At 38.7% G+C, this 25,536-nt stretch overlaps 1 protein-coding gene across 5 annotated transcripts in view; it reads left to right on the top strand.

The window, feature by feature from the left end:
- Positions 1 to 25,536, top strand: part of pknox2.S (PBX/knotted 1 homeobox 2 S homeolog) — a 404,889-nt gene that overhangs the window by 221,937 nt on the left and 157,416 nt on the right. For 4 of the 5 annotated variants that reach the window (XM_041571317.1, XM_041571318.1, XM_018227740.2 and 1 more), the window contains one exon: positions 11,453 to 11,552. The exons of the other annotated variant lie outside the window; for it this stretch is intronic. The gene's annotated coding sequence lies outside the window, so the exon portion shown is untranslated. The remainder of the gene's footprint in view (positions 1 to 11,452; positions 11,553 to 25,536) is intronic. 5 annotated transcript variants of the gene reach the window in all.

The following is a 25,536-nucleotide window of genomic DNA, read 5'->3' as shown; positions in this document are numbered from 1 at the left end:
GGGGGCAAAGTGAAATTCCATTTTCTATGTTTGCATTCTGCTCTGCATTTTGTACCATGGCCGCAGATCTTTGCACTCAAGATCCATTAGTTCATTAAGTTATTGTAATTGATGAAAAATGTAATCAAATGAAATATGAAGAACAAGCATCAATATCTATTTTTTAGGCAAATACATGAAATCTATTTTACTGTCTGCTTATCTATCATCTATCATTATTATCTATATCATCTATTATCTATATCATCTATTATCTATCTTTCTATCATCTAGCTATCTCCTCTAATATGTACTTTATCTATCTCTTATTCAATTAATAGGGGTAAATTATTAAGCTCCAAATTTTTCTAGTCAGACTTTCAAATGGAAAAATGTTTTTTTTTTGGGGGGAAAAAAACCTTGATTTTTTTCTAGATTTATTAAAGTGGTGTTAAAAGTAAGATGAAAAAAGTACTCCAACTCAGACCTGCTGAGGACATATGAAAGTCAATGGCAGATGTCCCATTCATAGCTTTCAAGCAATTTTATAAAAATAATAGTAGGTTTCGACTGCTAAATCCGAAAAAAAATTGTGGACATTTATTGATAAATAGGGGGGGAAAGTCAGTGCAGATTTGGTTGGAGTCGTTTCCAGAAAATAGTGAGAACTTTTTGGATTTTGATAAATAACACCCTATGTATCTCTCTCAACCTACCTATGTAATTATTATCTACCTGTCTGTCTGTCTGTCTATCTATCATCATCATCTGTCTTTCTACCTATCTTTCTTGCTAGCATCTATCTATCTATCTATCTATCTATCTATCTATCTATCTATCTATCTTTTTATCTATCAATGGTCATCATCATTATCTATCTATCTATCTATCTATCTATCTATCTATCTATCTATCTATCTATCTATCTATCATCTATCATCATCTATCATCTATCTATAATCATCATCACCATTATGTATCTATCTATCTATATACAGCAGGGGTCCCCAACCTTTTTCACCAGTGAGGAACATTGAGATTTAAAAAGAGTTGGGGAGCAACACAAGAACAAAAAATGTTCCTGGGTGGTGCCAAATAAGGGTTGTGAATGGCTAATGGTAGCCCCTTTGTGGACTGGCAGCCTACAGGTGGGTCTGTTTGGCAGTACATCTGGTTTTTAAGCAACCAAAACTTGCCTCCAAGCCTGGAATTCAAAAATAAGCACCTTCTTTAAGGCCACTGGGAGCAACATCCAAGGGGTTGGAGAGCAACATGTTGCTCACGAGCTACTGGTTGGGGATCACTGATATACAGTATACAGTAAATATCTATCATTTATCTTTCTACCTATCTTTCTTGCTAACATTTGTCTTCAATTTCATCACAGTTTTGTGTGAGTTCCTTTTCAAACCCCACACTAGGATAGAACATTGCTATTTGGAAAAATATCTGAATAACTAATCAGACTCCTCATTAGCCCCCTGCTGAGATCCTCAAACATTCACTTTGCTGTTTGTGAAGCAGAAAAAAAGGCTGCAGCATTAAAATTGATGCGTTATTAATCCCACATTTCCAGACCTAGCGGGCAGCATATTTCCTTTCTCTCTCTATATCTGACTTGCTTGAGGCCAAACAGTCTGGTGCCAACTACTTCAGGGTACTTTAACTTTCTATTATTTATTGGCTTTGTGCAGTGAGACAGCTTTTTCTGAAGAGAGAGGAAGTGTGTGGTTGTCATGCAGATTTGTATCATTTGTAATTTGTCATATTCCTTCCCCCAGGTTTTTAACATTTTAAGGGCCAAATTTCCACAAACAGTTAATTTTGGAAAAAAGGGTTGGGTAATTCTATTAAAGCAAGCTTTGGAATAATATAATACTGGAATTAAAATGTTTATTTTTAACAAAGGAATTCTCTGACATGGTAATTAATGGCTTGTAAACTGGTTAATTGAAATTCAATTTAAATAAATTATAATTAAAACAGTTAAAACATATTATAGTTAATATTCATCACATAAATATTATTCTCCAGTATGAAAATGAAACCACAAATGATCTTTCATGATTCAGAGTTTTGGGAAAGGGAAAGTCTAACACTAAAGGGGCCATATAAAATAGTTCCATGTGCAAGTACAAGAGCATTAAGGAGCACAAAATTGCACTACTTAAGGCACAAACACTTATTAGTTGTACGTGGGACAATAGCCTGTTCAGGGTGTTCTCTGCCCCTTGCACCTAGGAGCTCCCAAGACTGTTCCTCTACATTCCACACAAGCTGTCTAAGGGATATACCATGGGATGCTCAACACCTGCCCTGTCTGAATTCAATGCTGTTGAGGTCAAGCCCTTTGCACTCAGTTATAGAAATACAAAGCACTCTGCATCATACATGGTAAACAAACCCTTAAAACTCCAATGTTATCAAATCTTAAAAATTCAGTTGAGTCAAATTGCCATTTACTTTTAGTGGACTAGAAATGACACCAAACGACACAGCTAAATTGATCTAAATAATAATTTTCTTATAGAATGAAAAGTTTTGAAGTATACATGATTTGTTTTTCTGTTGTAAAAGTAGCTGTAGGACGTGCCATAAGTAAGGACTGTCCAGCTGGACAGATGAGGGCTCAAGTGTATGATATTATTGTTTTGATATTGTTTGAACCTAAAACATGTGGTGTGTAGGATAAGAGGATCCTTACATGGAAAGAGTTAGACAACAATACCCTGGAATTAATTAAATACTTAACAGAAGATGTATCAAAGTTTAATCTGGGAATCCTACTGGTCTGCACTATCAGTAAAACCTCTATTGAGAATTCTGATACATTTATTTGGTGAATTGATTAATAAATAGTGTATTTTTATATATAGATATATATAGCCTTAAAGGAACAGTTCAGTGTAAAAACGAGACTTAATAGGCTGTGCAAAATAAAACATTTTTTCAAGTCAGTTAGCCAAAAATGTAATCTATAGTGGCTAACCTGTAATCAATCAGTGGCTCAAAGAGACTAACTGGAAATGTATGTCCCATGTGGGCCCCCTTAAAGTCGCTGATTGTGATAGGCGAAATTCTCACCACCGTCGAATACATTTGCGAAATTGCAGCAAAAATTAACGTACGCCCATTGCATCAATTCGCAAATTGTTCACTGTTTTGTGAAATGCGCAAATTTTTTGATGAATCAAAACGGGACTGGCCATCACTAGTCGCTGACTAACTAAGCGTTATAGAGCTACAAAGCAGGAAGTAGTGTTCTGGCTCCTATGTTAGACATCCATTTACTCCAGCCTTTATACATTACATTTTTGGCTAATCAAACATTTTTTTTATTTCACACAGCCTATCTGTATATCTAATACAGATGTTGTGCTGTAGCCTCACTATTCCAGACATAGATATGGCATCCATCTCTCTAATTTTTACTTTTTACTCCATATATTATTTTGGTGCTTTTTGTTGCACATTTGTAACCCCAGATCCTCTAGCAAATGCTGCCTATATTAGCGGGTTGTGTAATATAAGGGGCAAAGACTGTCCAAGTCTAGTAGCCCATAACCAATCATCTCAGAGAGCTGACCAGGTACCTGCTGATCAGTTGCCATAGTTACTAGACCATAACCCACCTTTAAAAATTGTATTACAGTATCAAGATTATCATTATTATGATTATTATTATTATTATTATAAAAAAACTGCTGTGTAGCCATGGGGGCAGCCATTCAAAGTTGAAAAAGGAGAAAAGGCACAGGATACACAGGAGATAAAAGATAAGCTCTGTAGTATACAATGGGATTCTTTAGAACTTATGTGTTCTCTACAGTGTATTTTGTGCTTGAATGAATGCCCCCCTGGCTACATATCAGCTTGTTTTTATAAACTATAGTAGCCTTTCTGAAGCAAACACACCCATTTTAGCAGTACAACACAACCGTACATTATATAGTATAGTGTCATTCCTTTAAAACACTTTTATTATTTGGTGTTATTGTTCCTTTAAAGCAACTAACACAATGGGACCCTACCACATTCCTAATTAGCAAGAGCTGTGCTAATGTTTTGTGCAAACAAGATTTCAGTCCTCCAAGAGACTCAGCATTCCTTTTCCCTTCACTGTAAAAACTAATATAAAGTGTACTAGAAATTTTGTTTTGCTTTGTGTGTCTATTTCCTGAGGGATGGGTAAGCAGTTTGAGAGTTCCTTGTAGTTGTGCAAATGTGTGCTCTAATAAATCCTTTCTCCTTCTGAGTAACAGAACACAGGGGAATAAGAAAAGCATTGATTGTGTTGCCGTGATTCCTGCTCTCTTTCTTTTACTTTTTTCTAAGCCATAGCACAGGCCTCCCATGGTGATGCAGCAACATCATCCTTGTTGTAAATTAGGCGTTAGGGGAAATGCAGGGTGATAGCTGTTTCAGCGGACATTCTGTAGCCTGCGGGACAGTTAGCTGTAAGGAAACTATAGAGAATCTTCCTTTAGCATTGCTTTAATAAGGTGCACCTTTCAACCCAAACACATGCTTGTTTTGTTAGTTTTTTTAACAACCCTACTTATTTTTTTTAATTAATTTAACAATTCTTTGTTGTACATAAATGCTCTAAATCTAATCATGGCACAGTTGTTTGAATAATAACAATGGACAAACACAGCGAAGGCAGTGTTATCTCAAGTTAAAAAATGTCAGTTTAGCCCCTCAGTGGCATTCAATAGTGATGGGCAAATTTATTCGCAGCGAAATTCCGCGTTTGCCAACGGCGAATACATTCCTGAAAATTCATGAATTTCATGGTGAAACGAAACAGGACAACTTCGCCCATCACTAACATTCAAATCACTCATCTGCACTGCACTGCTATAAGAGACTGTCAGAATTTGAAATATACAGTAGTACCCCCATTTTTATATTTTTCAGGGGAAAATTATGTAAAATCAGGGAAGTTCATTATGCATTATATATCGGTGGGACCACAAAACACACTCTAAACTGATTTTTAAACTAAAATCAGGGGATATAAAATTGAGGTTCCACTGTAAAGCATAATGTGCATTGTGTGACTATTAGCCTGTAACAGTAGGTAAACATCTTTCTGTATCATTTAATCTGTTCATATACAGTGTGTTTAGGGATGCACAGCTAATCAGATCAGTAACGTTTCAGGGGCGTTCCCCTTTTCGTCAGGTGATCACCTGACCAAGGGGGAACGCCCCCGAAATGTTGTGACGCAATAAACGCACCAGGGGTATGACCCCGGTTTAACTCGCTGTGTGTGCTAGCCTGCTTTACTTGAATTGTTCACCTTCCAAACCCTTTTTTTCAGTTGAGTTGTTATCAGAGTTGTTATAACGAAGACTTTTTTCAATTACTTTCCATCCTTAATTTATTACTGGTTTCCCAAAATTTAAATTGAATGTTCCTGTCTCTAATCTGGCAGCTCAGTGATCTAGGAACAGATTCTGAACAGTTACAATTTGCTATGTTTAGTTAATACAATTAGTTAATACATTTCTTAGCAGCATCTGTGGAATATTAGCAACTATTGTATCAACTCTAAAAGATGCCTTTAATGAAACTCAGGGAATCTGCTCAGCAGGAACAAAGATAACAAATGTATCAATGGTGATGTGTTGAAAATTGTTCTGGCAATTTTTATACCACTTAATAAATCTGCCCCTTAATGTTTTGTACCTATAATACTTCTGGGTAATATAGTGCCATGTGCCTTCCACTAAAGTACAGAGGAACTAATGTTCCAAGCTGCAAGAAGGAAGGGATTCTCAAACCAATCACTAGGGAAACAGACTGGGTCCTGCCCTCCACATCGAGGAACAGGAGAGGGAAGCAGCAGGCATTGGTGTTCTGGGAATTTTAGATACTGGCAGGGTTGCCACCTGTCCGATTTTGATCCAGACAGCATTTAGAAGGGCTGCCCAATCGCCGCATCATAGCCACACCCCCAATGTCATGCCCCACCATATCATGCCCCCCCTCTGCATCACAGCCCGCCCCCTGCCTGGTCTCCACCGGGTGAAAAGGTGGTAATCCTACCCTCAAGTGATCGCATTTACTTACCTGAAGCCCCAGGCTGGTGCTCCAATTAGGAGAAAACTGCACTGGCTTCCGATTTTTCCAGCGAGCACCACGGAACAATCTTCTTCTTCCTGTTTCTTCTTTCTTAAAATTTTCTTGGGCAGGCGCATGCGCAGTAGAACAAAACGGCTGCCTTTTTCGTTAAAGTGTAGCTTTTCGCTCCAGTGTGCATGCACAGCCACGAGAAAAAAGAAGAAGCCCAAGACAATCGCTCCGTGGTGCTCACTGGAAGAATCCCAAGCCAGTGCAGTTTTCTCCTAATAGGTGCATCGGCCCAGGGTTTCAGGTACATGCAATCAGTGGCGGAACTACTGGGGGAGCAGGGGGTGCGAGCGGGCCAGGGCCCGCACCCCCTCAGGGCCCCCCGGCAGTCCGTTCGCCGATGAGAATGCCGGCATATGCGGCCGTACAGAGAGGGGCGGGGCCCGGCTGCGCATCACACACCAGGGCCCGCCCCCCTCTAGGATCGCCACTGCATGCAATCACTTGAGGGTACCTACATTTTGCCTTCCCTAAGTAAAAAGACTTTTCATAGTTACATAGTTCAATTGGGTTGAAAAAAGACAAAGTCCATCAAGTTCAACCCCTTCAAATGAAAACCCAGCATCCATACACACACCCCTCCCTACTTTTAATTAAATTTTCCTTCTCCCTTGTGCAGCAGGCTGTGATAGGTCTCCTGCTATTCCCTGGATTGGGAAGAAGAGAAAATCACTGGCACAACAGGATATTTCTAGCAGGGAAACCCTTGCTCGTTTATTTGCGGATGCAACGTTTCGGGGCGTAACCCCTTTGTCAAGCATTCCCTGGATTAGGGCCTAATGGCAAGTGTGATAAAGGAGTGCGGCCTGTCAACCATTTTGATCAGGAGAAAGTTACCCGTTTAAAGGACATTGGAAGTTATATAGCCTTCCATTATTTCAGTCCATTGGAGATATTGTGCCCTAAAAGGCAAAATGCCTTGTCATATCTGTGAGACTGTGTGGCTTCTGGGGAGCATCTGAGTTGCTGGATGTTTCCACAGTGCTCAAATGTGTCTCCGTGTTTACTACAGCCATCATCTGAGTGTGTTCCAGTAACCAGCAGAGTTGCTGGGGTGACTTAAGGCAGTACTCAATTACCTCCTCCATCTACAAGGATTGTAAGGAGGGCTGACAGCATAGCTTCACACATCCAACTCAGAGGGAGCACCTTTTATACCTTTACCAAGGGACACCATCAGAATCCAGTTTACTGGTTCAGCATTTAATGTAAAGTGGGGTTTACCATTGCCATTTATTTAGGCTGCTGTGCTATTTTTTAGCAGTCTTTTCAACTCAATAAGGGGTCTTCCACTGATACACACTACATCCAGGGAGGTCCTCCCTGGGGCCTATTCTTGCTGAACTGTCATACAGTAGCTATTCCAGTGTTTTCCAGAGCTGTTAAGTACTAATTGTCTTGCTGTCGTTCAACATTTTTCGAACAAATCCTTTCTGCAGTTTTTTTAAAAAGTCGGGTTGTGCATCTTGCACTGCCATTCTTGTGTACCTGGTTATTGGGAACTTGGAGTGTCACCGGGTTAGAGAGTGCATACTCACCACTAATACTGCCAACACTTAAGGGTGCACTACATAATAATCAAATCATAATAAAATCTATGCTGTTGGTTTGATGGTACTTTTATGTTGCTGAGGTAGATTTCCCATTTATGAGAGGAGGAATTACCAGTACAGGTATAAGCCATAATGAACTCCTTCCATATACTGTATATATTAGGACATCCATTGCAGTTACATGTACAGATTTTACTGTGTACAGGTTTAAGTTATTGCCACATGACTGTACTGAACCTTATTGTCAGGACTGCCAGAAGTACCCGATGGCGCTGTTTACATTCCCGGCGGTCACAGTGAAGATCCAAGATGGCGGCACCCATGCTGAACACATGACTGCAGCGTCGCTGCATGATGATGTCATCACTGGTGGCGGGATCTCGTCATAAAAGGGCACCCAAAACACTGTGACGGCGCCCAAGAATAGGAATTTAAATCACTACTGATCCTGGGTTCCTGTACTGTCTGTTTTCCAGCCTTGATCCCTGCTCCAGCCTTGATTCCTGCACCAGCTTTGATTCCTGCTCCCTGCCCTGATTCCTGCTTCCAGCCTTGATTCCTTGTCCCTGTCCGTGATTCCTGTTACCTGCCTGTGTTATTGAACTTTGTCTGGACTTTGGAGTTTTGCATCTGATCTGCCTGCCCTCATTAACTCCTGCCTGTGACCACTACTACTGATTCTGCTTAACCCTTCAGATACCACGACCTTGCTCCCACTAGAGGGCTTCCTCCTTGATCCAGACTACCTCCCTGGAGGGAGCTCCCGGCTCCCTGACACTTATGCACACATCCCAAATCTTCCTGCTCCTTCACTGCAATTTGGATCAGTTGACAGGGCTCAGGAATGCTACTGCCATCACCAGCCCTCCTCCATCGTCACTAGAGGGGGACGGGCCCTGGTGCGTGACGCACAGCCGGGCCCCGCCCCCTCAGAACGGCTGCATTTGGCCGCATTTGTCAGCGGCACGGTCTGCCGGGGGGCCCTGAGGGGGTGCGCACCCCCTGCTCCCCCGGTAGTTCCGCCACTGCTCCTGAGCCCTGACAACTGATCCAAATAACAGGGAAGGGGGAGAATGATTTGCAGTGTGTGTGTGTTTGTGTGTGTGTAAAAGGTTTGTGTACGGATGTGTAAATAATTCAAACCTGACACAGTAAAAGCCACATGGGTGATCATGTAATTGCCAAAGGATGTCCTGCTATGTGCATTGTAAACCCATCTTTATTTCAAAGCCTAACCTGTGAGAAGAGAAGGATATGTTTATACAAATCTCATGAGGGTCAATTCACCATCTATGGGACAACATGCAAAGTGCTATAAAGGGCTCAAATTGCCCAGCTTTTTTGCAGTTGGTTCAAATATTGTACTCTGATGTACAGCACATTGTGCTCCTAGAATGGAGAACTTTAATCCAGCACAATCTATAGAGTAGAGTCTACACTAACCATTGCCCCAGTGGCTACTGCTAAGCTCTGCGTGGTAATATCGTTAGTGTCAGTAAGATTTTTCTTACACTTGGGAGCAATCACACAAAGCCAGCCTCTGCATTATGAATTTCTTTTTAACTTCTAAACCCTTGACACGCATTGTGCAGTATAGCAGAGCTCGAAGATTGCATTGGATGCAGTGACCTCATTCTACTGTTGGCAGCCATAGAGCTTTCATGCGGCCTGAGCTTTCAAATCCTCACCTGGAGTCTGGGTGGATTCCTTTCCAATGCATAAAAATAAGCTAACGATCAGCCCCACCACCCGGGACTTTGCCAGGAACTTCATAACTCTAAATGTGGATCTCATTGAAAAGATTGCCAATGTTTTATTTTTTGAACCATGGCTGTGACTGGCAGTCATGTGTTTGTGGAAACTTTTGATGTGGTCATAATAAGCACTAATGGCTTTGGAAACATTTTTTTATTTTTATTGAAGTAATAACTTTTGGTGTTTTTGAAGAGCAGTTAGGGATTTGGATGTTAAAGGCCATACCCATTACATAAAATCCATTTGGCTTGTGTTAGGACTGCCTTTGGCCCAGTGGCAGATGATTGAGAACCATAACTGTAGAACTGTAACATCAACTGCTATATAAACTATTGTAAATAATTGTAATGCCAAACAACACAGCCAACAGCGCATATCATCTTGGCTGACCTACATAGCAATAGAATAGACCCCACATTCACACAAACAATTTAAACAAAACCTTTAACTTTTGTGAGAAACAATAAAGACACATTCAGGAACTGCTCACAGTTAAAAATTTGAGATTTATTAAGGGGTTATTTATTAAAGACCGATCTTTTCTGGTCGGACTTTTAAAAAGGGAAAAACACAATTTCTCCATAGAAAATAAACTCTAATTTTTTGTGATTTATTAAACGTTGATGGTGTTAAAAGCCGGAATAAAAAATTACTCCAACTCAGACCTGGCAATTTCATGTAGAAGTCAATGGCAAGTTCCGTTTATATCCTGAACTGCATTGGGTTTCGTTCAATAATCCAAAGATCTCGTGGTTTTCAGGTGACAAATCTGAAAAAGTTGCAGTTTTCAGCAACAAGACGTAATTTTTGGGAAAATGTATTGATAAATGGGGGGGGAGGACGTACTGATTAGGTCAATGTAGTTTTCAGAAAATAGTGAGAACTTTTCAGATTTTGATAAATAACCCCTTAAGTGTAAAAACCACAAGAATCTCTAATGCAACACATCACCAAGTAAAAGTTGTCAAGGTGCTATAGAAGTCAGTGGGAGCTGCGCTAATATGATTGGACCTCTATAAATCAATTCAGACTTTTAGAGGTTTTCTGATTTTTTTTCACAAGGAATTATCCAAAAACGTACATTTTTTAGAGGTTTTGGAGGTATTCAGATTTTTTTCAGATCATTCAGCGCTTTTTTTTTTGTACTTATATTCGGAATTCTTAATAAATTCTATGACAATCGTGGTTTTAGAGTTTTTCTAGACATTTCTAGCCCCATTATTTGGGACTGGCCTTTGAAAATAGGGACAGTAGCACACTCTTTTAAGAGACACGGTCAAAGACTGGTGGCATCTGATCTGCCAATGAAACAACATTGTAACTCATTTAGATACATGTGGATATATTGATGGAAGTGCAGACTTTGAGCATGTATTTGCACCTTGTATCTTTAACTGAGGCTGTAAATGATCCTTATTATAGAGACAAAGGGCCTGTCTGAGAAATAGATATGTCCTGTCTCTACCTCTAACAAACAGCACATTAAATAATGTATCTTCTTTCTTTATACCTTGCTGCCTATTTTTCTACACCAAATTGAAGCTTAAATTAATTTAATGTAAACTAGATTGCGAATTTATTCCTGTTGCCCAGAATTTCCCTGCTGAGGCATTTTTCTTTTTATTAACTCTCTTTTTTAAACTTATAACATTATTGGAAACTACTGGGAGAATAAAGTAACAAGGATTTTTTTATCCTTGGAAAGTATACATCTGTGTGATGTGATCACTTATATTCATTTTAAGACCCAGCAGGAATTAGAGTGCTCTGCCTTGCAGCCTTAGCTTGGAATATATTTGACTAGATTTGCTTTTTCATGTGGATAATTTGTTTTTCTAGTTATTAAAGTTTAGAGCAGGATTATTTTTAGTAAGACATACCAAGTCAATTGTTGACTGTTTCTATTTATTTGCCTGGTTTAATTGTGCCCTATTACTTTTCTTTCCATTTGCTTTCCTATAGTGTGATGGATAAGGGATGCTAATGTGCTTAAATTAAATCTGTGTATTTTCACTTGTCATCCCTAGGTACATTGGATTTTACCACCAGAACCCCAGCTAAATATATAGTTGTAACGTTCAGAGCATAAACTGTCAAGAAATCTGTTGCTTTTAGCACAATAACAAGGTAAGGCATGTCTGCATGGTATACTAGCAGTGTGGAATAGATCAAAACAGCAGGTTGTCTTTGGTTAAAAGGGAATTCATTGTAAGCTAATGAGAGCATTTTGAAAAGATGTTACTTGATTTTCTCTATTAATAATTGCATTTCATTTACCCTTTCTTAAGCTGTCCTGTATTTTCTTGTTACAATTATTGCATAAAAGATCAAGATTTCATAGTTTTTTTTTCTTGTCTATTCCACTGGGCCAACTATGTATAAATGAAGATTAAAGGGCAAGTATACACCTAAAAAAAACTTTTGATAAAAATGAACACATTAAATAGTACTTGAAATTTACACTATGCTAATTGTTTTAATTTAAAATAGGGATGCATCGAATCCAGGATTTGGTTCGGGATTCGGACTTTTTCAAACAAACTGAATTGGAATCCTAATTTGCAGATGTAAATTAGGGACAGGTAGGGAAATCACATGACTTTTCATCAGAAAAGAAGAATTGTTTCCACTTTTTCCTTTCTTGCCCCTAATTTGCATATGCAAATTAGGATTTGGTTCGGTATTCGGCCGAATCTTTCACCAAGGATTCGGGGATTCGGCTGTATCCCAAATAGTGGATCTAATTTAAAACAATTTATTTGGCACAGGAAGGAAGTACTAAAGTGAAACTGCCTTCATAATCTTGTTCAGTGTCAGAAATAACATACCATAGCCCTATTCATGCAGCTAATGTTGAAATGGGTGTATATTGTCCCTTTCAGGAATGGTTTACTTTCATTAAATTTTATGCTTTCAACTCTGTCCCCTCCTTGCAGTCCATAATGCCAAACTTCAGTTATTTTCTCTGTCCCAAAGTGCACTACATATTGGATCATTTATGAATGAACTCATGATAAAGAATATACATTTTTGTTTCTGTTGTTCTACATTTGGTCATTATGAGTTATTGCCCAAGTACATATTTGCCCACTACTGATAAATGACTTACTGTATATAATCGAGTATAAGCCAAGTTTTTCAGCCCCCAAAATATGCTGAAAAACTCTACCTCGGCTTATACTCGGGTCAAGCGCAAAAATGGTCGCCGGCATCTAAGAATAGTCGCCCGTGCCCAAGAATAGTCGCCTGCGTCCAAGAATAGTCTCCAAGAATATTCGCCCGCGTCCAAGAATGGTTGCCAGCATGCAAAAATGAGACGCCCGGCACCTCTAATGGGAGCAGAAACCCTCAATTTTTCATTGAAACTTACCAGAAGCTTTTGCATTTCTCACCCTAGGCTTATACTTGAGTCAATACAAAACACGGGTAGTGAAAGTTAAACGGAGCTCACCCTTTCCTGTAGCGTGTTGGCCGCAGCTCTCGCGATACTCCGGCAACTCCAAGCCGGCATCTGTAAGACAATTCCTGTGTATCACTGTTCAGCGCTGGCCCATCCACATCAAGATTCGCTACACTTATTCTTTGAAAAAACGGCTTTATTCAAATTCCATAGGTGATAACAGGCAGTGGGTAATTGGTACGAACTAACGCGTTTCGTGCCCTTTCTATTGGCACTTCATCAGAGTTCTGATGAAGTGCCAATAGAAAGGGCACGAAACGCGTGTTATCACCTATGGAATTTGAATAAAGCCGTTTTTTCAAAGAATAAGTGTAGCGAATCTTGATGTGGATGGGCCAGCGCTGAACAGCGATACACAGGAATTGTTATACTTGAGTCAATAAGCTTTCCCAGTTTTTGGAGGTAAAATTAGGTACCTCGGCTTATACTCGGGACGGCTTATACTCGAGTATATACGGTACATGTTTACATTATACTGGAGGCAGTGTAAAGGCGGTTATACAAGGGCAAAGTTTGCCATGTGAAATGACTGATTTTAGCATGATTCCATAAAATCTTCTACTTATCCTTACATTGATGGGGTGCAAACAGTTTTTAAATGTACAATCATTTTGACCACATAGTCCCAATAGTCAATCAGACGTGAAACTTTTGACAAGAATTAGATGTGAAACATTTAAAGGGCATGTAAAGGCAAAAAAATAAAATCCAATTTTTACTTTCTTTAATGAAAAAGAAACCTATCTCCAATATACTTTAATTGAAAAATGTGTACCATTTTTATAAGAAACCTGACTGTATGCAGTGAAATTCTCCCTTTATTTACTTCTCTGGATAGGAATTTTTAGACGGTCCCTAACTGCTGAGCAGGGAAAAAATCATACTTATGAACAGCAGGGGGAGCCCCCACCTTACTTGCCATGCAGAACTCAAGCAGCTTTGTTTGTTTCCCTGTAGAGCAGTCAACGACTGTGTAGAGATTTGTATTGAATTTTATTTTTGCCTTTACATCCCCTTTACTGTTTCCAACTCCAGCTGCAGGGACAATCATGGAGCCAGATTTAAACAGATAAACTGGGATTCTATTTGGAGGACTTTTTTGCTGCAGCCACTGGTTCTGCAGAGTTAGAGAAAATTTGTATTAAACAATACAAAAACTATAAAATCCACATTAGATTACATGACAACACAGGACCCCGTGCAGTCTGTATATTCTAATTATAAATCAGTCTTGCTGTATCGGCTTCAGGCAGATATTATTTGACTTGTGCCGTTTTGATTAATGACGATCCCTAAGCAGCCCAGACCACACTGAGCATGTGCACAATCTTGGTCTGAGCTGAAAGGAGAGGAAATTGAAAGATTTATAAGTGCTGCTGTGGTAAAAGCTCTTGACTGAGTTTAAAATAATACTGACATGATCCCTCTATTCAGTGACTTAGGGACATAGGACAGGAGCATTTTAAGATGTTTCAAACTGTGGGTTGATATTTTAATTTTTGTGGCAAAAATAGGGTTAAACGTATCACATGTTAGTGTCAGGGCTGGAACTAGGGGTATGCAGAGTAGGCACGTGCCTAGGGCGCAAAGCTGGTGGGGCGCCAGGCACGTACCTTCTCTGTCGCCTACCCCGCATCCGGTCCCGATCTCCCCGACTATTGCTGCATTTACTTCATCCTTTGCAATCCTGCGCACGCTCTGTTTTTATGAATTGTGTGCACGTGATCGCTCCATTTCGCTCATGCGCACACAAGCACTAATCGGTGTGCACGAGCGTCAATTCGCCTGCTCGCGCTCAGCCGGCCCAGACAGGTTGCCTAGGGCACATGGCTGCCCTGGCCCGTCTCTGGTTAGTGTCACATGATTTGTAAGGTATTTAAATAGTTTGTGTGTATTGCACCTGAGGAAGGGATTGATCCCTGAAAGCTTGTGCTTCAACATCTGCAATAAAATGTAATAAAGGCAATTGCCAGATGGTGTGCTTCTTTCCTCATATATGACTTGGTCAGTTTTCAATCAAAGGTCAGCAAGTGGGACTTCTGGTTAGTAAGCCATAGCAACCAATCAGTGCAGAACATTGAAAGCAAAGTTTCGATTAGTTGCCATAGGTTGCTGCCTGGATGCAAATATGCCCAGTGCTCATAAATATGTTTTGTAGGCTAGTTTTTTAAGCTCTAATACATGACAATTTATATTTGTTTCCTTAAATATACACAAAAAGCAAAACCTTAACCAAAGGACCACTGCAAAAATAGAAATGCTATAACATATGGTAGAGTCGATTACTAGCAAGCAAAACCATTGAAACAATGGAAGGAGTAGGAACACATTAAAAAAAATCAAATACTGTAGACACATTTGTGTTTAATGCAGACACATGTTTTGTGAGCCAATGTGGAGAGTTCTGATCACATGACCCACATGACAGCTTTTTATTTTTTAATAAATAAAAACAAAACATGATATTTAAAATGTTAAACAGTGTTTGCTACTGGGGTAGTATTTTAAAATAATATAAAGACATGATATTATTATAATTATGTTTTAGTAGCAAAGTATGCAAAATTTGTCAAAGGCGGTCTGTAGCTAGTGGCATCTGTAAATTTTATAGGTAACACAAAGTCAAAGTAATACAGTAAGCATTGAAGAAGTTTTTTTCCCCTACTTACGTATAATCCACTCTTAATTTTGTGTACTGTATCAGTAATTCCAGATAGAAATGAATAATCAAAAACTTTATCTTTCTGCAATAAGCCAAATTAATTTTCTTCTCTTTAATACAGACTTTAGTTTCCCGTGATCTTCACAGTGAAAGTTGTAGCTCAATGCTAAAGACACTCAAGTCTGATAATTATCACATAGCTAGTTAGCTACAAATACAGTGATTTCTACACTGCTTATGTTTTCTTCTTAGGCTAAAGTACCATTCATACATTTCAGGATGTAGCTCCCCTTTGTAAACTAAAATCATCCACCTATCAGAATGCAAGTAAAAAATATAATAAAAAAGTAATTTACTTTTTTTAATAAAGGTTTAAATACAGTAACTTTATTGCCAATCAAATTTGACAGAGCTCATTAAAACATTGTAGGCCGAAATTCTAAATATATAGGCTTATTCTGGCAGCACTTTAAAAACTTCCCTTTTTAAAAAAACACGACTTGCTTTGGGCCTTGAAATTGAAATGAAAGTCAAGTCAATAAAAATTCCCCCAAAAAGTTGCTTTTATTCCTCTCTACTGTCCAACAGAGAGACTTAAAGTCGAGCACAGTTCACTGTGTTAGAATTAAACGAGAGGGAGGTTACAGCAGTTGCTAATAAATGCTCTGGGGACATAGAAAACATGTTTGCACTTCATGAAAAATTGAATATGATTTTGGTGAACGAATTACATTAGCAATAATTGTCCCAGTTAAGGGATTTTTTTTGGCAGTTGGTCTTGCTGCTGATGAAAGGGTCTGCAGTGCATTTACTGTGCGAGTAATCCTCAGACATTAGAGCTGCCTCTGCTGGGTCAGACTAACATTGTTGAAATGCCAAATTTGGGCCTGCTGTTTAACTTCTTGGCATGGGAACAAACAGTCCTGTGACCTTAGTGTCTTTTGTGAAACGTTATGTATGTTTTGTCCCATTTCTCATATCTGATCAAAAAGAAGATGAAACATTCCAATTAGTTGACCAAAGTGCAGTTTATAAGGATGATATTGAGATATTGAAGGTGAAACTGTCTGGTTCTTTGCCGAGCAGTTTATACGGATGATATTGAGATATTGAAGGTGAAATTGGCTGGTTCTTTGCTCTATTTATCGCTAAATGTAATTCTTATAATTTTGGATAATCTTAGTGACTGGGTTGGCAAGATAGTCTATGGAAACTGCTAACACACAGTGGCCATGCATGCCGAGATGATCAGTCAGAAAGGTCAAATTTGCCACACATGCAAAACACTAAATTGCACTTTAAATGCATAAACTGATCTTTTTTGGCAATTGGCTATGCTACCACATCACTAGGGCTCTGGGCTGACCAATCGGCTCATATTGGCCATACCTTCTGTAGTAATATTCAATATTAACTCAATATGAGTAAAATACTCAGAAATATATTATATATTAAATGGGTAGGTCACATTTCAGTGTATTTTTTTAGTATGATGTAGACGCTGCTTTTAATTAATCTTTATTTTTTTGTTCAGCCACTCTCTAGTATGATTTCAGTAGCTATCTGTTTGCTACAGTATAACCAGGCAGTGGTTTGACTGATAGACTGGAATATGAATAGGAGAGGGTCTGTATAATAAGATAATTAATAATAAGTAACAATGACAATACAATTGGAACTCACAGAAGTGTTTTTTTTTTTGCTACTGGGGTCGGTGACTGCCATTTGAAAGCCAGTAAGAGGCAGACAATGAAAAAAAAACTATTAATAAGACCAATTAAAAAGTCAGCAACACAAATAGCAATTTTAATTGAGGCAATGAAAGCCCATACTACATGTTTTAGGCCTGAAAAAAGGGGACTTCTAATCAAAACTGTGCATAGTTGGGGGCCCAGAAATGTAATAAGTCCAGCTGGGCTCTTACTGATTTTTAGTGTAGGTATGGGACTTGTTATGTAGAATGCTTGGCACCTGGGGCTTTCCAGATAACGGATCTTTATGTAATTTGGATCTTCATACCTTAAGCCTACTATAAAATCATGTAAACATTATATAGACCCAATAGTCTGGTTTTGCTTCCAATAAGGATTAGTTATATCTTAGTTTGGATCAGACACAAGGTACTGTTTAATTAAAAAAGGAAATAATTTTATAAATTTGGATTATTTGGATAAAATGGAGTCTATGGGAGACAGCCTTTCTGTAATTTGGAGCTTTCTGGATAATGGGTTTCCAAATAACAGATCCTATACCTGTATACAAAATAACGCCTATTCTCAGATTTGTGGGCTTACAAAATTTTGTTATGGGACCCACCTTTTTTTAGTTATGCTTTCTAATTTACTTTGGTCATTTAATATAATTGTATGTTGTTTCATATAGTAGGGTAACAATTTAAAGTAGTAAAATTGACATCTGACCAATGAATTCATATGTTTCTATAGAATGTTTCTATAAAATTTGTTAACGATTCTAAAGTTAAGGCAAAGTGTATGAGAAAAACTTTGTAATGCATTAACCTTTGATAGCAGCGAGAAGAAGTGATACCCTTGATCAATTCTTTTCACAACAAAGCTAATCATAATAATTTGGGAAGTTTTACGATTCATTAAAGTTTGGGATTTTAGAGATTATGAACCATTTTATACATCTTAAAAAGTTCCACTATTAGGTCAGAGAAAACAGAGATGACGTGCTGAAATTTCTCTTTTGACAACCAAATATTCTCTAGTTCCAAGTTTTAGTACAAAAGGAAGAACAGAAAGGGTTTGCAGTAACGTGCTGGTTACCCAGTAACATAATGTATCACTACAGCCATGTTCTCATGTCAGCAAAATACCGCCCTTATTATTTCAAGAGTTAAAAAAAATATTATAAAATTTGCATTGCAGCTTTCAGATTCTATAAGAAGTTATCAAACCACTGACTCTTAAAAAATGAAAAATCAATAGTAAAACTGCAAGGCCAGCTAAATGTGCTCTTGCCAATAAATGTATCAAATTCTAAATTATGTTTTGGACAGGAATCACAGAGCATGGTGTCAAACTAGACAGCTGCTTTACACAACAAGCCTGGGATCTCAGAGAAATTTATTTTCAATTTCCAAACTGTTAGAACCCATTAAAAATTTTGTCTCTTTTGCTAATTTCATGGCACTTAGTCACATCAATGTTCTTGCCAGATCATGTTCACAGTCAATGCAGAGGGAGATAAAACTCATGTTATTGCAGTCCTGCAGACCATACAAACAACCAAATTGATTTTTAGTGCAATTAATTGCAATGCCTCTCTTGAGGCAGAAATGCTTTTTTTGCCTTTAGAAGATGGTCTGACAATGGCACATATATCCACCCCTTCTCTTCATTGAATAAGAAGGGCTCAGAATAGGACTGAACAAGTTCATTGAATTGCCCAGTGAAAACTTCCTACTGAAAACAGCGATACACTTCCTCAGACCATTGGTTATAATCTAATCTGCATACCGGAAAGTACCTGAGGAAAATCAATTATGCTACTGCAAAATGTTATTGCATTGCTCTTGGCAATTTCATATACACACTAGTATGTATTAAAAAAAAAAAAAGAAGGAAAACCAATGTCACGCAAAGTGCATTATCGTAATTCTGATAGGTGTACAGATTTATTCTTGCACCACTCATCATGTCTCCATTAATGTATTGCTTTCCATCTGTTCCTAATTAAAATGATACAATATGCATACTCTCTCACTACCTTAAAAAGGTGCACTGTCTACCCCCAGTTTCTACCTCTTTTTATATATTATTTTACTCTCTTCTAAAATCTTCAACACCTGGATAGGAAGCTTCAATAAAGGTTTCCTTTTTAGCTCTGCTTGATAATCAGACATCATCTATCAAACACTGAGGACCATGTATTTACTATGTGTAGTATGCAAAGTCAAAGTGATTGGATGCAGAAATAGTTTCCTCAGCAATTTGGCAATATTGCAATTGCACATGCATCAATAGGTGTACTTGAGCTTGAGGGTTCCCCAGTGTCAATAGGAGTAACTGAGCTTGATTCATTAGAACATGTTTGGACATAAGTACCATTGAATAATGCTTTCAGTATGTGCAACTGATTTGTTATTGTGCTGGAATTTCCATTTTAGTGACATTGTCCTTTACCCTATTTATTTACTTAAATGTATTTTTTTACATCACTCTTCAGTAAACTACCTGTAGCAGTGTGTAAGAAGCAGTGTCTGAATGCAAGATCTGAGTCCAATTCTTACTGAAAAAAAATCTGAAAACCTCTAAAAGTCCGAATTGATTTAAAGCGGTCCAATAAGATCAGCACAGCACCCATTGACTTCTATAGGACCTCCACAACTTTTATTTGGTGAAGTTTTGCATTGATTGGTTTACACTTGGTTACACTAAATAAATCTCAAATTTTAAGAGCTTTTAAAAAAATATATTAGGAAAACCACAAATTTTGGTCCCCTTGTGTAGTCAATTACTAACAATCAAATTTCTATTTTTCATCAAATGTCTAAAACTGTGTGTTTTTTTGTGTAGTTGAGACATTTCCCCGGGCCATGGGGGAAGCAGGGGGAGAGGGCCCTGGTGCAATTGCACCCCCTGCTCCCCCATAGTTATGCCACCACTGTCTGAAGCTCGGTTCCTCATCTCGGCTCCCGCTCTGTGGCAGGCAGGGCTTCCTTTACAGACACACACCAGCAATATAAAAAAACTTCCAAACCGAAGGAGGAAAATTCTGGGGGGCCACGGACCCCTGTGGCCCCCCCAGTTCAGATGCCTATGACTCATCTTATCAATCCACCACTGCCTGTAGGTATTGCATGCTTATAGCCACAATCATGAATCATAACACAGGTGCTTCCTTATTTGACAATGCAGCTGCAGTTCTCTCCAACATTGAGACCTGCATGGTTTTATAATTCTGCATTAAATGGGATCCATCTAATCATTAGTATTGGAATGGACAAACTAGATATTGGGTAGGGCAAATGGGTAAACTTAATGAACATACCTCTTTTTATTCTCAACTACTATGTAACCATGGAAACAGACATAATTTTTCCCCTTGAAACTTTAAAACTAGTGCACAGTAGTGGAAGTATGGCTCAGGAATAGGGATGTAGCGAACCGCCGATAATGTGTTCGCGAACGCCGTTCGCGAACACCGGCAAAAAATGCGAACAGTTCGCGAACAGTTCGCGAACTTCGAACATCCGAAAATCGTTCGATTCGAACGATCGAAGGATTTTAATCGAAAATCGTTCGATTTTAGCGACCGAATGGTCGAATGGTCGAACGATTTTGACGCGAACGCCTATTGGCGAACGTCGCGCGACGTTCGCGAACTTGCGGCGGGCGCGAACAAGTTCGCCGCAGAACAGTCCGCGACATCCCTACTCAGGAATGTATATAACTAAAAGAGAAAGGTTATCTATGGCACAGTCAGCTACAGGGATTTGCCTTTTTTATGTGATGCTAAAAGGGAGTTACTTTTGCATGAGAGGCCTTTTAAAATTTGTATTTAAAGGTCTGGCATCATCAGAGACTATAACAGTAGGGGAGGTTTACAGGCTAAAGGAAAACCTGACTTGGTTCTTTAGTAATGAAAAAGGCAAGCTTCCTTATGTGAAACAGTGGCTATGATATTTGCCAGAAGTAAAATGAAAATGTATACATTGGTTGACCAGATCTACAATTTTTGTTTATTACAATGTGAAGGTTGCTTACTTTTGGCTAGCAATAACTAGAATAGCAACATAAGATAGCACATTTTTCTTGTTTTGCTCTTGTTTCATAAAGTTATTAACTTAGGATCATCTAGAAGATCATATAAAAACTATCTCAACAAAATCCATGCTCAGTGTTTGAGGTTAAGCCTCAGAGGGCTTTAAATTAGCTTTTCATCTCTCTAAACATATTTACTTTATAGCTCTTGGCTTTGTCTATGATTTTCAATTGTGAGATCACAAAGTAGTTAAGATAAAACACTTTGTGTTCCACTGGTAAAAAGATGAAGAAATATTGTCTGTGTTTTTAAAAATAGCTCTTTAATGCAATAACATTGGCATAACAGAGCAGTGCTGCTTGCATTGTACTTTGCTACGCTGCTTTTCATGTTCTGTGTTACTGGAAAAGTATACAGTACATTGCAAAACCCCACGGCAACAGAGGATTAATTTAAAATAATGACCTGTCCCAGTCACTCTTTTGCTAGAAGGCACAAATGAATTGACTTGGGTTTTATTAATTAAAACTACAATTGTTGGCTAGGTAGAACAGGAGTTGTGTAGGTAAACTGAGATCTTGTAAGATTTGGCTCCAGGGCTCTGCTGTGATCACAAACCAAAGTAGTTCAGGTCTGTGCATTGAAAATGATTAGCTGTTGAAGGTTTAGCAAGGCTGACCTAGAATATGGACTTTGATACAGGCTATATAACTGAGGCAAATACTATACTGTGCTTTGGCTCTAGGCCATACACCTCATGGTCATTTCTAAATTATACCCAAAGAAGGAGCTGCAAATCATGTATGAATATATAGCACATCAAATAGGATTTAATAGCAACAAAGCACACTCCATTCAGGGTATGAAAGGACATTTTTTTTTTTGTTATTAGACATAATTTGTAAAAAAAAGTTTTTGTGTAATACATAATTCGTGTTTCACTTAAACCTGACTTCTAGCTCCACTACAAAGCTCAAAGTAAGACAGTATTGTTAATTCAGTTCAGTTAAAATATGTATGTTCTTGGCAAGTACCTGCTATACATATTCACTTTTCCTCTGATATCAATTTTTATTTGATCATGGAGACACAATATCATACATACACAGAAGGTGAAGTTGATAAAAAGACTCAAGTCCAACCAGGGGCGATTCTATCCCTCTTGCCGCAATTGCACTCTCTGCACTTAAAGAACCAAATTCCCAGTTAAATGATAGAAAATTCAGCTCTAAAAGTTACCAGGAGTGGCTTTTTGCTGCCCCTGGTAACTCAGGATCTGCTGCCACTTGAGACGAGTCCAACCTTGAGTCCTCCGGATACCAAGGCAGGTTAATTGTCTCCTCATTAAATAACCCTGCTGTGTGTGAGCATGTGATAGTGGCTTGTAAACTACACTGAGGTATAATCTTGAAAAAGTGCTGTGTAAATGTGTCAATGCTATATAAATAGCAGGTAGTAAATAAAAATAATTTATATGTTTATGATTTTCCTTCCAAAGACCATTTGACTGGACTGTTGCAATTGTGCAGGACAGCCAGGATATGAAAAGATACCTCTTGGAGACATTTAAAAAAAAAAACTGCCAGTAAGGCAAACAATATGTTTTAATTAAAGTATGAAATCTTTGTTTAGAAACAAAGAATTAAAATTATTAAATAAATAATGATGTAAACTCAAGATATGCTTCAAACATGAAACTTTCTCTATAAAACACTTGCAGCTTGTATCTAGAGTAAAGTTCAGGGGGAATGGGATCGCTCATGCACTACGGCCACAACACAGCAGTAGAATAAATGTCCTTTTATTGCATAAAGTAACATTGGCTTTCATGCACAGCGAAATTGACAAAACAATTAACTCTCACTCAGGGTTCAGGCTTACCTAGCCTTGCAAACTGTTTGATCCTCAGCAAGGAGAACAGTTTTCACACACTTTTCCTTTTGCAGACCTCACCTGTGTCTACAACACCTCTCCTGAACTCCCAGGCACTTTTATTTCCTGCACTGCTGCAGTAATTAGCCCTCCTGTGAACCTTCAAGGTACCTGAATAAAGGGGAAATATATCTGTCGTCCAGGAGTCTTGTACACATATGAAAATAAATATGGAAAAGAATAAATGTAATAGACAGATGCTGGAGCATAAGGAAGGGACTTACTTAAAGGGATACTGTCATGATTTTTATTTTTTTCTAAATTACACAGTTTACACTGCAAATAATTTAATGTACCATGTACAATGTAATATCTAAGCCAAGAATTGTATTTTTAGTTACTGCATAATATTGGTGTGTATGCAGCCATCTCAGGTTATTTTGCCTGGTCATGTGTAGTGATGGGCGACTTTGTCCCGTTTTGCTTCCCCAAAAAATTTGTGAATTTCCAGCGAAATTCGCGAAACATCGAAAAATGTGTCCAAATGCATTAAAGTCAATGAGCGTCTGAAAATTTTTGAAGCACAACAATTCTTATGCGCACCCAATTTTTTTTTATGCGGTGGATTTTTCGCCAGCAAATTTTTGCCACAGTTTCACGAGTGTATTCGCCGGCGGCAAAACACGGAAATCAGCAGCAAATTCACGCCATCACTAGTCATGTGCTTTCTGAAAGAGCAAGTGCTGCACTATGGAACTGCCTTCTGACAGGCTATTGTTTCTTCTACTCACTGTGCTGTTCTTATATTTACCAGGGAGCTGTTAAATGGTTACCTTACCATTGTTCTGCTGATGGGCCTCTGGGGGGGAGGGAGTGGGGTGATTTCACGCCAACTTGCAGTGCAGCAGAAAAGAGTGACAGAAGTTTAGCACAAGTCACATGCCTGGGGGCACCTGGGAAACTGAAAATATGTCTAGCCCCATGTCAGATATCAAAATTAAATATAAAAAAAATCTGTTTGCTCATTTGAAGAAGGAATTTCAGTACAGAAGTCTGCTGGATCAGCATTATTAACTGATGCATTTTGCAAATTTTCCCATGACAGTATCCCTTAAACAAATATTGCCTTAGACTGGTTTATCATTATTTGCTTAACAGTGGACTTTAACTTATAGATTTATTTTGCTTAGTTTTATTAGAAGGAGTCAGGGTCGGACTGGGATGGCGGGCACTGGCAAAAAAACCTGGACCGGCTCAGACCCTCACCATACCTATAGGTACTGCCACTCCCCACCGCTGCCTTCCCTCCTCCAATCGGCAAAGTCTAGGTGCTCATGGAGGGGAGCGAGGGATAAGGGGCCAGTGGGGGGGGGGTGAGCAGTCAGGGACAGGCGGGGGAATGAGCGGTAAGGAGTTGGTGAGGGAAGCGAGCAGGCAGCGGGGGCCCCTGATGGGGTGTGGTTGCTCTAACACCATACCCTTTCACTGATTTCTAAGAAGATAATGAGCATTGCATTACAATTAACACAATTCAAAGCTTAATGATTAAAAAAAAAACACTTCACAATCTCAAACAAATAGATACAGTCTGGAAAAGAGCACAATGAACTTTATTCATATTTTGACTTGCGCAAATATCTGATTAAAAAAACTTTCTGAATAAAAAACAGGACTATCACTACCAAAAATGTCATATACTGTACTTTATTTATCGACCCAGAACAGATATTATTTATAAATGCATATAACATACATCTAAAGCATTTTCAATTTTTTTGTTACCGTACTTCCTTTATGTGCCGATAACTTAGAGATTAGCTACATTACATGGTGGCTCTAGGTCTGCACTTGCTCAGACTGGAATCTGTGACTGATAAATTAATTCTGCAATATCTAACTGAAGAATAAATGAATAATTCAAATAGTGAATAATAATAAATTACTATTAGTGCAAGGGTATAATATATTTATATTCTATATGTAATGCTTTAGGTCTGGTATCTGGTGGAATCAGCCAATGCCAAATAAGGAAAAATGTGAAAACAAAATCCTTGAATTCAGCCACAGAATCTCAACAGTCAACTGCAGGGGCTAACAGTAACGTAACTAGAGGGGGCGGGCCCTGACGCGGGATGTGCAGCCGGGCCCCTGCCCCCCTCCGTACACCTGGAAACACTGAAGAAGTCAGTGGCGCGTGAGCTGCCAGGGGGCCCTGGCCCAATCGTACCCCCTGCTCCCCCGGTAGTTATGCCACTGGGGGGCTAACAGTAACCTAACTAGAGGGGACAGGCCCTGGCGGTACCCAGATGGTATTTTTGCTCTATTTAAATAGTTTACCTACAGTGATTTACATTGCTAGCAAGGGTGCAATATACAGTATTGTTCAC

Source organism: Xenopus laevis, chromosome 7S (genome assembly GCF_017654675.1).
Source record: "Xenopus laevis strain J_2021 chromosome 7S, Xenopus_laevis_v10.1, whole genome shotgun sequence".
In the NCBI taxonomy this organism is placed as follows: domain Eukaryota; kingdom Metazoa; phylum Chordata; class Amphibia; order Anura; family Pipidae; genus Xenopus; species Xenopus laevis.
Note: the sequence above shows the minus strand (reverse complement) of the source record. Positions and strands in the feature narration are given on the sequence as shown.